Genomic DNA, 15,582 nt, shown 5'->3' with positions numbered 1-15,582 from the left:
GTATTGAAGTCATCAAACAACGTGCTGTGGCTGTTGTATGTGTATCCACAGGAGATTTCTTTCCCTAGACAAAATGATCAGAGGGATGAAACCCCTCCCTGACAAGGACAGACTGAAAGAAATGGAATTGTTCAGCTGGAAAAGAGAACACTCCAGGGAGACCTTGTTGCAGTCATTCAGCACTTACAGGGAGTCAACAAGAAAGAAGTAGGCAGAGTTTTTAACAGGGCCAGCAGTGGTAGAACAAGACTTAGCAACGGTTTTAAACTGAAGGAACTTAGATTCAGGCTACAGATAAAGGAAGAACTTATTTACAGTGAGGGTGGCAAAACCCTGGCAAAGGCTGCACAGAGAGGTGGTGGATGCCCCATCCTTGCAAGGCCAGTTGGATGGGACTCTGGGCAACCAGAGTTTTAGTTGTTCTAGATGAACAAGTTCCTGCTCACTGCAGAGGGGTTGGGCTACATGACCCTTCAAGGGCCCTTCCAACCCAAACTATTTTATGATTCTGTAACAAAGAAGCCTTATATTGGTGTTATTTGAACACTCTCAGGAAGATGAAGGCCAAGAATTATTGGTTCTGACAAAAAAAATTGCTGAAGTGCCCTGAGTACCAAGATAGAACTATCATCAAACTCCTTTCATGTCTCCTCTACCAGTCTAATGCCCTGAATAAGTAAGAGAAGCACAAAAAAGAAATCTTTGATGGCTTCAAAATACAGTATCCTTGCAGCAAATGATTGATTACCAGACAATGTTCAGGTGAAGAAAAAACCAGTCACTCTAAAACACACGGCCATCTTCAACAGTCAGCCTGAGACACTTGAGGATGGCTGGAATGTGGCACAGTACAGTGCCTGCTCTCTGGGAAGAGATGACTCCAAAATCCTTGAGACTTCCATCTGACCCAGGTACAGATGGAAATAACGTGGGAGAAAGGGGTCAGTGAATCCCAAACACACCAAAGTTTCCTCAGCACAGGGTTTGCTTTCTCTGCAACTTTGCCTTCCAGAAAAAGAGACCTCATCCTGAGCAAGAGATGCAGAATCAGGCACAAAAAATGGCATAGCTGCTTCTCCCTGGAAAATTCCACCCAACATCTGCACAGCAGCTGGATTTCCCTAGTCTATTATCTCATTTCAGTGATCTGAATGAATTTGCTCTCAGAACATCTGCAGATCTGTATATATCACTTATGGCTTGATTCACTATGTTTTACCTGAATTAAATATTAATTAGCTAGAGTGTCTTTTCTCCTCCCACCACTAAATGCTAATTAATTTTAATTAATGATGGAAAAAATAGTGGCACATAAGTAGTTACTTTGGCCCAAAACATGAATCAGTTCTAAAAATCCAAACCAACCCTAGTCAATTCAGAGTTTGCAACACTGCTGGGGAATAAGTTCAACTTCAGTCTCATTCTTTCCTTACAAGACTCTTAAATACCTTTTTTCTATAGATTCATCCAGAGAGATGCATCACTAATACACTGGCCAAGAATGAGGTCTCTAACTCGTCTTGCACAGTTTCTTAATACAAGAAAGGCCCCACAAGAGAAAGTACAGCTCTGGTGTTTGGCATGAAGTAAAGACACCAGGCAGACTCTGGAACCTTAAGTTTGCAGGTTTTGATCCAGAGTCACTTCAAACAGCCTTCCCATCACTGCAACTCAGAGGTTATAAATATTTTTGCCTCAAAACACTTAAGCTTCCCGTTGAAATGGACATATGTGCTGACAAGTTCTCAGCAAAAAGGATGTTTTATGTGAAGATTTAGAAGTACGAAGAACACACTTAAGACATGTATTTCCAAAAGGCAATTTATGGGGTAGATTTACTCCTCAGGGAGTACATAGCCTACAAGTATTTATCTTATAGCCTTAATGGCCACAACTAGTTTTAGACTGAAATGTCACAGACTTTTTCTCTTTTTCTTTTCTTTTTTTTTTTTAACTGTCTGCTGTTTACAACACACTCTGCAAACAAAGTGGGCTGTGCAGCTCTGCATTTTCTAACGGCGGCAGCCTTTCTTCTTTCTCCCTATAACAAAAATGCTTTGAAGTCCTATGCTGTTAGTTACAAGTATCCTGATATTTCCCCAGCAAGGATGTAATAGCAGCCAAAACAAGCCTCCAGGTGCCAATATTGCACCTGACAAATTAGGCACACGACTGGAAAAGGATGGGCCCATCCTTCTGCTTAATGTTCATTTCCTCTCATTTCCACGTTAACAGGAAGTAGTTGGAATGGAAAAAAAGACTTTCCTTAAAGACCTGAACTATCAAAAGCCTGGGGCTGTTTCTCCTTGCAAAAAACAAAAACTTGGAAGCCAGCTACGTCCTATGATTTGGAGCTCATTTACAGTGACTTGTTTAACCCCTACTGACGGCACGATGAACAGGATGTTATGATTTATTTAACACTTAAAGCGGGTGTGAGAACAAGGTGGATGGTGCCCTTAGATGTAGTCTTTTCATAATTTATTGCTCCAAGTGCTTAATTTTTCCTCAGGGAAGCCTTTGATAGCCGGCTGCTGCGGTGTGGTTAAGCGTGTGCATTAAACTGTAAAGCAAAATTATTAATAATACTAAAAATAAAAACCGTAACCAAAGTTACTATTTTGCATAACAAGAACTTGCACGCCTCGTTCAGCTGAAACTCAGAAGTGATAACCCCACACCAACCAAAGTGACTTGAGGATATTTAATGGAGCAGCACAAAGAGTGTTGAATTTACCTTCTGAGGACTTGAGTTGCACAAACACAAAGCAAACTCACTCTTGCAAAACGCCGCGCGGCTCCTGGAAGGCCACTGGAGAACCGTAACAAAGTCAGCTAAAACAATAAAATTACTAACATCTCCTACGCTGGTACCACAGGGGACTCTGACCAAGAACAGAGTCACAAAAAATGTTATGTTTGACTGGCTTTAAAGTTGAACTGCTGCTTAATAATGTTGTAGCATCCCTCAGAGGGTTTATCTTAAAGCACCTTTTTTTTCAATGGTCCGTAATCTTTATCTGGAGTACAGAACCATCCTTTAGAAATAATTTTCATGTCAAAGTTACTCAGTGAAATAATGTATAGATCTCCTGCTCTCTGGAGATGAGTGTTCAGCTCTGCTTCATGTCCTTACATTGAAGGCCCTTCAATGATCTGCAGGACTGCTTGCACCTGTGGATAAAGGACTTCAACTTTGAATGTTAAATACCTATTTTGGGGTTTTTTTCTCTCTTGAGCATGCATGTGTGTGAGTAAGTTGTATTTTGATATAGACAGGTAGGTAATTCATTTCACTTTTAGGAGATGAAGTAACGATTTTAGCAAATTACATTTGTCTCTTTAATCTTATATTTCCATGCACACTGAGTTAAATGTTGTAAAACTATCAATTCTGTCAAAACCTAACAGAAAGAAAACAAGAAACCCTGCAATCTTAATGTCCAAACTGACTGGTGATTAACAGGAATTAAATGTGTAGGAATTCCAAATCTTTTCTGATCGGAGATGTCTAGATGACTTTTGTTTTTCCCTAATTGTATGAGGTTCCTACATAGTATTTAAGAATCAATTATATTGCAATTGATGTAATTAACTCTAATAATCCAGTAAAAGTCAGTAGGAGGGCTATTCAAGTCAATAGAAAAGAGAGACTATATTATGAAGGTGTTATTAACCTATACAGATTTTACTAGACATTTCCCTTTCTTACATAATAAATATACAGTGATGAGGAAGGCTGTCATTATAATTTAATGGGAACAATGGTTCATCACTTCCTTTCCTGTACAAGCCTTAACTAATTCTACATACAGTGTATAAGTAAAATGAAGTTAAATTAATGTCATAAAATAGCTATTAATCATCCATCAATCATCTGTTGCTCCATGATTAAAATCTGTGTTGCATTCAGAGCTGGGAAAGGTATTTGGGGAGTGGCAGGAGCTGCATGTACATCTTCCAATTAATTTATTCATGCACTTCCATTTTGCATTGCCAAGGGTACTTACTGAAACCAGTCCTGAAGTCAGAGAAAGTCTCCTGAGGAAAGTTCCAGCCCTTCCCAGAATAAAGTAAAACTCTAATTTCCATATTTATAGGCATCGCTCTGGCTTTAAGCATTGTTGCATATGAGAACCTCATTCATGCTTCTCAATTCAGTCAGACAACTCTTTTTGGGGCAAGAAAGCAACACCATGAAGTCAGGGAAAGTGAGGCAGAGGTCTGCTATATGCCTTGCACAGTGAGGAAGAGAATTCCTCTGCCCAAGATCCCGATCTCCTGTCTTATGCTCTAAGACTTTTGCACTGCTCAATGAGGCAAAAGTGGGTTCTGCCTGAATATGGCTATTAAAATCCAGCTTTTTAGGAATTTTTGTTTTCACCTTCATCAAGCTGAGAATAAGCCTTATTACATATGGAAGACTGCATTGATCTCGTTAGCAGAACTGCTTGTCTTGGCAGTAGACAAAGATCAGTTGTCTGTGCTACTGTTATCCAATATATTAGTTGCCTTCTGAGAGACTGGCTACAGGTGATCCTCTTATCTTGCATCTTGGCAGCCTGAGTCTGGGCAGCTCTTCCTGGCACCGTGCATCTCTCCCACAACCACACTGGACCACTGCAGGCAGCTCCAAGGCACAAGCACACAGGGACCTGGTGAAACACAGGGACCACCTTCCTACATAGAGATGAGCTGATCAAAAGAGGCCCAGGAGAAGGCAAGGGCAGTGTTTGAGTTACTCTGGAATAATGTAAAATCAGAATAAATACTGAATTACCTGGATCCTCCGTGCAGCGTCGCTGAATGTATGCAAAGAATGAGACTGAGGAGTGGAGTTTTGTTTGTCTGCTGTCAAAATACTTTTTCAAAGATCTTGGGAAGAGGGTATAATTTTTGAAAGCTCTTCTTATGCAGACCCCCCTGCATCTTTGTTCACATGTTATCGCCGCTTTGGGTAAGATGTAGTACATGTACTCAACTAAAGAAAGAGGGAGCTGTGATGTTGCAACAAATACAACACAGAGGAGTCCAGTAATGCTTTGTAGCTACAGTGCTGATTTTTTTTTTAAATCACAGCAGTAGGGCAAGTGCTCTACAGATATCAATAGTTGCACCAGAGCTGACCTATGTTGCACAGAATGAATGAGCTTTGACTATAGGAACACAGATAGGCAACCCTGCTGACTCCTGCTGAATAAACCTATTGTAAAGCTGGCAAACAGCATCCTTCCAGGGCTCTTGGACTTGTGGCTTCATCTAGTCTGGGACTCCTCAGTGTTTTATTCTTTATAACAGCACCATACTTTCCCATACTGCTAAACACAGAAGACATTTCTGATGTTCACATTGCAAGGTCCACTTGCGGTGTACTTGATTTGGTGGTGTTTGACAAAGCTTTTGCTTTAATTCAGGAGCCAGCTCTGTGATAACAAGGACATAGATGGAAAACCAGTGCTCCATGAGGCATTAAACCTCTTTTTTTCTTGTTGTGGGCCAAAGGAAAATGCCGACGGGTGTCACACAGCCCCACATACCAATAATTAGTTCACCACAGCAGGTGTATTTGACCACAAAAGCTGTTCTTTGAAAATGAGATCTTTTCTTTTGGGAGAATTGTAATGCCTAACTTCCAGGCATGGGAAGCACAGTTGTGATGGAGTTTAAGCAGAATGACACGTCCTGTGCTACAGACACCACCCAGGGGCTGAGCTGGGCTGCCCTACACCTTGCCAGCACTACCTGAGAAGCACAGGGCTGCTTTTTGGGTGCTTTTGGAACTGCAGCGCCACGCAAACCAGCTGTGCCAAAAACGATAGACTGAGAACTGTTAAAGTACAGCAATTCAGCAGTCAAAACTTCCTTTATTTAAATCCCCAAACACCACTTAGTTATGTAATAATCTCAGTTCTTTCATGCTCCACGAGCTTGCCTTAAATTGTCTGGAGCAGCTCCTCAGCCGCAGATAGTCCCAGCTCGCAGAAGGCAGTGGCACTGGGACGCTTCCCACCAGCTGCCGCTCTGCCTCCACTGCAATTGCATTTCACACACAAAAGATGACAATAATCTATCAAAAAAACACACAAAACAAAAAAAAAAAAAAAAAAACCTCCCCCTCAGTTTGAATTGTCATCTGCAAGAAAAGATTCCAGTGTTTCAGCTTCCATGGAAAATCAATACTGTCTTATCTTTATTTTATTACTTAAAAAAAAAAAAATCTTGCGATGACAGTATTAGGTAGCACTGTGAAAAACAACTAAATATAGCAGTGGATCATAGTGGGTGTGAATGGAAAACAAAGGAGTCAGGAGCGGAGCTCCTGCTGCTGTGACGTCACTACAACACCCATAATTATGTTATTATGTACACTGCCCACTTCAACTATATCTGGACACCACTTACCATGATAAAAATCTGATTACTAACATGACATATAATCTTGGTTTCTTTGATGAACATTAACTTCTGTCTTCTATATTCTTTTTCAAACAGACAGGATATTTGTTTTGCCTCCCTTTTACAGGGAGTTTGGAAGAGTGATCATACAGGAAAAATGAAAAAAATGTCATTTAAAATCTCATTGCTGGACTCATTTTATCTTGGTATAAAAACATATCAAGCCACTCGTAAGGTGCTGCTGTGCATAAATTCTCATGAATTCTCCTCACAAACACCTAACTTTTATAAATACTATTAGGTCCATACAGGAATTCATCTGGATTTGGGGCATGTTTAGCGATAGAGCTGCTACACCTTTTTATGCAGAGCACCACAGCTTTTAAACTTAAAATGCCCTTGTGTGAGGGGTAGGGGGTGCGTGACTCGGTGCCACGTGGATCCCATGGGCTTTGTGCTGGGAGAAGATGTTTTGTGGGTCCATGGAGATGCCCAATGGGGTGGCCATCGCTGCTTCCCAGCCCTGGGCAGGATCCCTCAGGTGTTTCTCACACCCTCTGCCATTGCCTGTGCCCCAAAAAGCAGCACTGCAAGTTCCTACAGCAGGACTGATGTTTGGACAAAATATGGCATTTTAAAGGCCTTGGGAACTCTTTTTATTTTTTATCTAGAAAGTGAGAGAGGGAAAAACCAAAACTGGCAGAAAAAAAACCCCAAAAAACAATGCTCTTCAAGATGAAAGAATATTTTTTTTCCCTTTAGCTAAATGAATATTGAAAAAACATATATCTTATTATGTCTTCAGCCCCTGAGGTTATCCTATCTGGTTTGCTTCACAATTCAGCAGGAAAAACCCTCAAGATATTTCTAAGATAACTGTTAAATGTCTGACTTTCATCTACAATAGAGGAAATCTGTATTGCCAAAAGCTTGTTCTCAGAATTCCACCTTAAAACAGTTTTAGTAGCACCAGACCAGAAGGGTTTGATGCCAAAGAGCTGTTCTGTCCTATTGAAAGCAGAGAATGGCTTCCTCTGCAATATGTACAAAGAGCAAGGAAATTTACTCAATTAATGTGAAACACAAAATGGCATCTGCCATCTGGAGATGCACACAAAAGCCACGGGCAGTCAAACACTTCTTAAGACTTTGGCATGTAAAATTAACATATTTTAAGACTTAAAAGGACATGTGAACTCTGAGCTTGCAAGGATTTCTTGTTTCTCACAGCAAAATAAAATACACAATGGAATATTTCCAATGTAATGTCCCAGAAATATCAGTGCTAACCACCTACAAAAATTTGCCTGTGACATTGAGGCTACCATTTCTATACTGGGGTGGGAATTGAGTGGCTGTTCACTTAAATATGCATTTTTAAACAATGGAGAGAAATAGGCTTTCACTAAACTTTAGAACCACACTAAAGTATGGTATTTTACTAGACTTGTGTAAAAGTCTTGTTTCCTCTTGTGTGTGACACTGTGCAATCACTGTTTTTATTTTTCATTGCAAAAACAGAGTGATGCTGACTAGTCAAGTCTAGCGCAGATTCAAAGTGTATAAAAAAGGCTCCCTTTTCTCCAAGCATTTTAAGCATTCTCTTCTTGAATAAAATTAAGAAAGTTCAGCTCCAGTGTCTGTTCCCTTTTGTGTATTAAAAAACCCATACTGGTTTAAAAAAAACATGACATATGGCATCTAAGTGGTCACCGCCATAAATTATTCAACTTCTGCTCACTCCACAAACATAAATCTAACAAAATACAAAACCTGAGGCCTCTCTGGCAAAGTCATGGTCACATGTTCTTGGCGGTGTCTTCAGCACACATTTGGCCACACAGATCTGGTCACTGCATCCAAAGTGTTCACCCAGACACCCACTGTGATATACAAATTCACCTGTTTTCCACTGTACCTGCATCCTTCATTCTGACACTCCCCAGGATCACCTAAGCAGAGCCTCCTGTTATTTTAGGGTACAGCCCTTCCCCCCTGCCTGTTAGGCACACACAGCACTAGTTCCACAAGCCCTGTTTTCTTTGGTATTTTGCTGAAGAAGAGACAGTGACAAAAAAAGAGGAGAGGGGAGAAATCAAATCCATTTCTGCTTAAGACTATGTGGTTCAGCAGCAGTTTTCCATGCAGTGTTGCTCAGGATGAACAGGATGTCCAAATAAGTGTGCCACATGTGTCTTGCAAAAGCAACCTTAATTTAGGTACCTCCAACTTTCCAGTTTCACAGTTTTTCCCTAAATTTCTTTCAGTGATTTTTTTTGGCTTTTTGTCGTTTGTTTTTTTTTTTTGAGGCACCAAAGTGAACATTTCAGAATACACCAGAAAGTTGGTTCACAGCCAAGGACTCCAATCCTGCAAGTACTTACTCATGTAAGATGGGATAGTGTAGCCAGTGCAATGCATTGGGATGACACACAGAGCATGTATTCAGATGTTTGGGGAAAGGGTGACAATAAGCTGAGCAGACCTGGAGTATTAATGAAGAAGTGCCAGGTGAAAAAATTCTTTAACAGTGACTCTGTTACTTACTTTGCCAGTTTCCTGGTTTTTTTATATTGGATATGAGTTGTTGTCTAAGGATTAGTTTTACTGATTAATCTTTTAATCAAAACACTCTTAGAAGCAACACAGCAAAAAAAAAAAAAAAAAAAAAAAAAGGTAAAGCATAAGATAAAAAAGTCATTCCAGTGTCAACATCCATGTAGCCCATATGTTTTATGCCACATTCTCATAGCGAAAGAAAAAAAAAAAGTACCTCAAACTGATCAAACTATATACTCAGCCAAAAGAAGAGGGCTGAGAATGCACTAAAGCAGCATTTAAATTTTATTTACCAGTTTGTTGATTTGTCCTTGCATTTTTGAGTGTGTGTGTGAGAGAGGACAAACAGAGACAGGGAGGGAAGAAAATGACTCATGCCTGACAATGTTACCATGAAAATGGTCATAGCTGTGGGCTTCCCTGGGGGAATTTGTAATACCACAGCAAAAATCCAGCTAGCCTGCAATTACGGTGCCGGCAGCGAGTCCCTCCAGCACGAGCCATAATGTCTGGCTGCAGCTGGTGGGAGCACTCTGGATGCTTTCCCTCACCAGGAGCATCCTGGGCTCTGGGGAGCAGGTGGCTGCTGTGGGGTGAAGCTGCTGGGACACCCCCCACATCCAGGCAGGCAGAGATCTCCCAAAAACTCCTCCCCACAGAGGGATGGAGAGCAGAGCGTGCTTTAACGCACAGCTCCCCTCTTAGCACACGCAGGCACATTTGGTGTAGGAGCCCCAGCCATTCCCTCCTACAGCAGAATCCCATCCTGCAAAAGAAACCCTCGGTGCCACTGATGTGAAGGACTCCGTGTTAAAAATAAAACCACAGTCCTCAGCAAAAGCGAGCAGGGTTCCCGGGAGAGGAGTGTGAACCCAAGGCAGTGACAGGCTGGAAGTGCAACATGACGGAGACGCTGCTGTGACCGGACAGTTGAGGGATGAGCCGGGGTTTCCAGGCATGTCACAGGGATGACATCCCGCGGCTCCGGGGCCGGGGCCGCTGAACCTGCTGCCGGCCAATCCTTGGAGTGCCACTTACATGAGCTCCAAAGTAATCTTCTGGCCCACCCTTCAGGAAAAAGATAAGATGTCATGATCAGCTAATAGGAAGTGACAAGAAGAGATAAAATGGATGGGGAGGGAGGGAAGGTTTCGGATTGAAAAGGCATTATTCTTTCCTCTAATGCCAACCCTGCTAACAATAGGGCTGAGTTAATTAATGGGCTATTTGAGCACTTTCATCCATTTTTGCATATAGCATTAATTTTTCTACAGATACATATAACACAATTAACCTATAGCTTTTCAAACAATCAGACATGGCAATCCTTTCAAACTGGTGGGGAAAACATTGCACTTTTACAGAAAAAAGGGATTTAATTAGGGAAAAAGATTGAGAAGAGTCTTTGTTCCTCTACTCTTCCAGCCATTGCCTTCCATCTGGCATGGGAACTTATTACCAAGACATCTGAGCATCTTTCATTAAAAAAAAAAAAAAAAAAAAAAAAAGACAAGCAAACACACAAAACCCCCAAATTTCTGGCTTTCCTCCCTCTTTAGAGTAGAAAATCCTATCTTGTCAAGCTTAGTTCACTTGCAATTAAGAAATCTGCTTCGCTCCCTAACGAAATGTTAGCGCGTCACTTGACAAAGTCCCATTGAGCACAGAGAGAGAGGTTTAGGCTGGAAAAGCCTTGTAAAGTTTCTCCCCAAGTGCTGCTCCAACGGCACCTCTAGCTGGGGGGCTGAGTGCCACCCCCTGCACCCACCCGGCTGCACAGGCACAAAGCCCCTGCTACTCAGTCAGCTCGGCAAACTTCAACAAAAGCCTAATCAGAAGTGCCAGGCTTTTAAGATCATAGCCCCGCCGTGATGTTAATCAGTCCGGCGGGGGAAGAAGCGTCTCTGGTGGGTACAAAGCCCAGGACAAGGGGTTGCGATCCCTGCGCGGCTGCCGCAGGAATGACAAATGACAGCGGCGAGCCCAGCGCGCACCACGGGCACACAGAGGCAGGCTCCCCTTATGCCGCGAAGGAGAATTCGCAGCTTAACCAAGCCTCAATATGTTTGGAAGCTTTTGCCAAAAAGTACAAAAACCTGTAGTCAGTGTAGCTAGGCATTTGATAACAAGCCTGGTTTCTTCTGCTCGACATATTTTCCTGATGTATTTGTTTGCAAAGGTAGAGATAAGTATAGTAACACAATCTGTTCCTTAATGTCATAGGCAAAGAAAAATCACTAGTCACTAGCTACAACAGTTTACAATCTCTGTGAGACAGCTGCAAGTATATGTTTATTCTTTTATTCTAAAAATCTCAGATGGAGCCTGATCCTGAAAACCCTTCTTCCTTCCAATGATGCTGTCTGCAATAATAATAATACTAATGAAAAGCAACTGCTGATGGAAGGAAAGAAAAGAAGGTGAGGCTCAGATTGCCTACCCGATGCTCGTAATGGTTATTTTCACTAAAGATAAGAAAGCAGACTTGGATGTGCCATATCACAGAAACAAGCCATTCTTCCCTATCTACAATTTTGACAGTTATCTATGGAAAATGCAGACTTAAAAAACTCTTAAGAATAATTATTAGAATTCATAGCCAAAATAACATACATCAGCCTTGATTAGTTCCATGAAAAAGCAGCCTTAAATTGATAGTTGAAAAACAGGAAAATTAGCGGTATGATTAAGAATGAATGGCTAATAAAAAGAATTTTGCTAAAACAGATTAAGGTTCAGATCAAGGTCACAAAAGGAACTGATTGAGGAAAACTGTCATTTTTGCTGGGACTCAGAAGCTGTTTTAGCAACGCTGTTTCCTCTGAATCACAGTCTTGTAATGAGAAATTACACTGCTGGGGTTAATAAAGACTTCGCTTGTCACGTTAGTTTCCCCAAAATTTAATTTAAAACATTGTTCTCAAAGAAAAAAAAAATTCCTTGTGTGCAAGTAGACAGAAGGAAATATAACTAAGCTAAGTAACCTCTAGTAAAATGCATGGTGAATTTGTGCCATGGTTCCAGTTCTCATGTTTGCTGTAAATTCTCTACAGTAAAAAAAAAAAAAAAAAAAAAAAAAAAAAAAAAAAAAAAGAAACCAAAAATCTGCAAGTGGCCCAAAGCCCTGTTTGTCTCCCTGTTTCTTCCAAAATAAACAACTTCTGCTGACAGCACCACATCCCCCAACAGCGAAGTTTATGCAGGGAAGTGCTCCTCCTAACAGGGTCTGAGATTTGCCTTTCTGCCAGCTTCTCCAATTCTTGGCTGTGAACAACCTCCAGGAGGGTCTGTCCCTGCCCCTTCGTGTCCTGAGCTATGCAAAGGCCTTGGATCCATAGGTACAGTCTGAAATTCGGTGATCCCAAGGAAAAGATTTACAGGGAGGCTTTAGCCAGGCAAAGCCCATCTTCCTGCATGCAGGCACCAGCGGTCCTGTGCTGTGAACTGGATAGTGCCTAGAAGATATGGGCACAGCTAACCTCAGGAATCTCAGACCTTTTGCATGCAATTCCCTTCTGAAAATAACCCTATTCCCTTGTCATGCCACTTGCAAGGAGCTGGTGATTGCCAACAGTGCCAAAGAGACAATGTTGAGTGCTGCCATTGCCTCATGTTTTCACCTGCTCCCTATGGTGCACAAGACAAAGAGGGAGACACCACAAGCATTCCAAGGGTTCTCCTCCACCTTGTGCTCCCAGTCCCAGGAGACCTCAGTGCTGCCAAGCTGCATGGCAGCACTGCAGAGCAGGTTCCTTTGGAGTGTGCAGTGTCACACACGTGCATGGATCCAGGCTCTGCAGGGAGAACCAGCTGGGCAGCAATGAGAATTTTAGCATCAGTGAAGCTGTTCAGCAGCATCCTCTGCTTCATGGGTGCAACGCTCCGGTGGAACAAGTAAATCCTCATGTCTATAAATTGCAGTTTCAGGGTGCTAGGATTTTTACTCTTTGGGGGTTTTTTTCCCTCCTGGTCTGGTACTGTGCACGAGAGGAGCTGGCACGTCTGGCCCACTATGGGAGGTGTCACAGCCCTCCTGAGCATGGGGCTGCTGCTCGGTGGCATAAGCTATTGTTGTCATTGTCACTATCACCAGGCCTGATCAGGGTCAGCAAGCCAACGTGAGAGCTGTTGTATAACCCCACAATAAAAAGACAGTGCTTGTCCCAGAACACACTCGGGCTGGTTTTCTGACAAGCTGTAACAGGTTCTGCAGTGGCACCTTTACTGCTGCTAAATAAAGAACTTCTGTCTTGCAGAGCCTAAACCCATTGCTGAAAGATTGAAAGGAAAATGAACTAATAGGACAAAGGGACTGTGTACAGGGGTTTTTTAGTGTTTGTTTGTTTTGATCTTTGTTGCAAGTAATTCACATGGAGTGACGTGCACGGACATGCAGAAGAAAATAGGTACTCAGTTTTAGAAAGGACAACTGCTTCAGACCAAACTGAACGCAAAAATCAGAATCATCCAGATAAGATTACTGTGCCAGAAATCACATTTTTATTAGTACATAAAACACATGTCACTTGACAATGAGTATCTGCAGCATGAAGTGAAATAACCCTCCAGCAGCGAAGTCAATATTTAAATCAATATCTCTGGTAAGGAAAATATCTTACTCATTGATATAGATTGGAATTTTTTTTCTTTATGAACCTCTCAGGAGGTAAACAGCATATTTCTGTTGTAAAAGCAACTAAACAGTATTGCCAAACAGGTCTAATCTTTCCTAGAATTCAATAGCACGGCCCTCTGATATTATTAATGTTGTTATAAAGGCCATTTGACCTTTATGTCAGGGATGTATTTCCTTTTCATAAAAAGGCACCTACATTATTTTGGGCCTGCTGTGCTGCATGTAAACACAGTAACTTCAGTGGGAGCTTAGGGCACCGTGGGATGATTTTTACATTATGTAGGTACCTAATGATTCAGCTACTCAAGGCTAAAATCCATAAAAGATGTTAGTGCCTTTATGTTTATTGCTGCAACAGCCTCCATCCACTCCGGCAGAGTGTGCAGCATTTCAGAAAGGCTCACAGATTGCTGGGACCACAAACAGGCTCAGAGCATCATCACCTGGGCAAAGAGACTCCCAGGCCCTCCTCCCTGGGCCTGTGCTGTGCTTTGCAGAGCCATAAGAGATGGTAAAATATTCACTTCTGGAAGCAGTGTGTTGCTCCCTTCTAGTTTCCTGTTTTAATCACCTTTTTCACAAAGTCAGGCTGATTTGTTTTTTTCTCCCTTTGACCCGGTGACTTTTTGGTCCCTTTCTGCCACTGGAAATCAAACAAACAAACAAAAAAACAGCACGGGAGGGATAGGAATGATCCCATCCCACAGCCTGGTGGCAACAGACTTTCTTAGAGAGAAGAGAGCCGTGACTTTGCACATCTTTGGAGCGAGGCAGGCGTTAAATGCAGATTTCCCACCTCTAGGGGAGACAACCTAGCTTGGGAGCTTTCCTGTGAAAGACGGCAGCTGACACCACCATGAGGACGCCTCGCAAAGGGAGCAAGGCTGGGAGAGGTTCTCTTGGAGCCCGCGGGTGTGGGGAAAGCCCTGCTGCCTCCCGAAGGATTCCGAGGTGTTCCCTGGTACCTGCCCGCCGTGGGATGGCTCTGGCAGGCACAGAAACAGAAACAGAATCGAGCGCCTGCGGAGCCCATCTGCTCAGCTGGGTGATCCACAGTGAGTGACAGTCTTGGATATGCACACCTACACTCTGCTCTAGGCTCCTAAGACCATTGGCTTGTTCAGGACCTTACAGAACCACCCTGGCATCTCAGTTCTATTAAAATCAATAGTATCATTTTTGCTAATATTTTGAAAGGCTATTAGATGCCTTTCTGTCCCTGAAAAAGTTGTCCTTTAATGCCTTGCCAGACTGAGTCCTTATAGGTGACAGACTGGATGCACTTTTCAGATATTGGGAATAACTATTGGAAAAGAATTTTTCAAAAGGTTCCTAGAAGCTGTTGCTATATAATATAAAAGCCAAATTAATTCAGATCACAAAAAAAAATTTCTTTCTCCCAGGTTATAATCTCTCTACAGAAATATCTTCATCTTTCTTAAAAACCTCCACCAATCAATAGAATGTAAGTCTATAAAACTAAATTACATTCCCAGCTTTGATTATTCAACAGGATAGGGTAGAGTTTTAAACCATCAAATATGCTTCCTTTTCTCCTGCTCAATGGTTTTAAACTTCTTAAGACTTTTAATGCAAGTACCAGGACAGGGCAGCACAAAGTATGTTTTAAATGTGCTCTTAAAATCTCCACATGGAGGTTGCTGAAAGAGTTCAGATCTTTGAACCTCGGTAGGGAGGTGCTGGCTAAGAGCTGTCCTTCTCTAGCAGCTCTTCCATCCAATATGATTGATAGAAAGAAAGCTGCATTAGTTTTTACATTATTAGTTTTTGTACGAGACAACAGAGTGCATCCCCCAAGGTCTTCACTAAAAAAAGAACAAGCTGCAAAGCTTCCCAAATTTTGTTTTTAAACTTTTGTCCAGCATTGGTTTGGCCCCCACTGCAGGTCAAAAGAGAAGGAAAGCTATTCAGTGAGGTAAGGAGTGACTGATTTAACCAAACCCACACTGAGAATGAACCCTGTCAGAGGA

This window comes from Ammospiza nelsoni, chromosome 3, assembly GCF_027579445.1.
Source record: "Ammospiza nelsoni isolate bAmmNel1 chromosome 3, bAmmNel1.pri, whole genome shotgun sequence".
Classification (NCBI taxonomy): Eukaryota; Metazoa; Chordata; class Aves; order Passeriformes; family Passerellidae; genus Ammospiza; species Ammospiza nelsoni.
The sequence above is the reverse complement of the archived record's forward strand: the minus strand, read 5'-3'. Positions refer to the sequence as shown.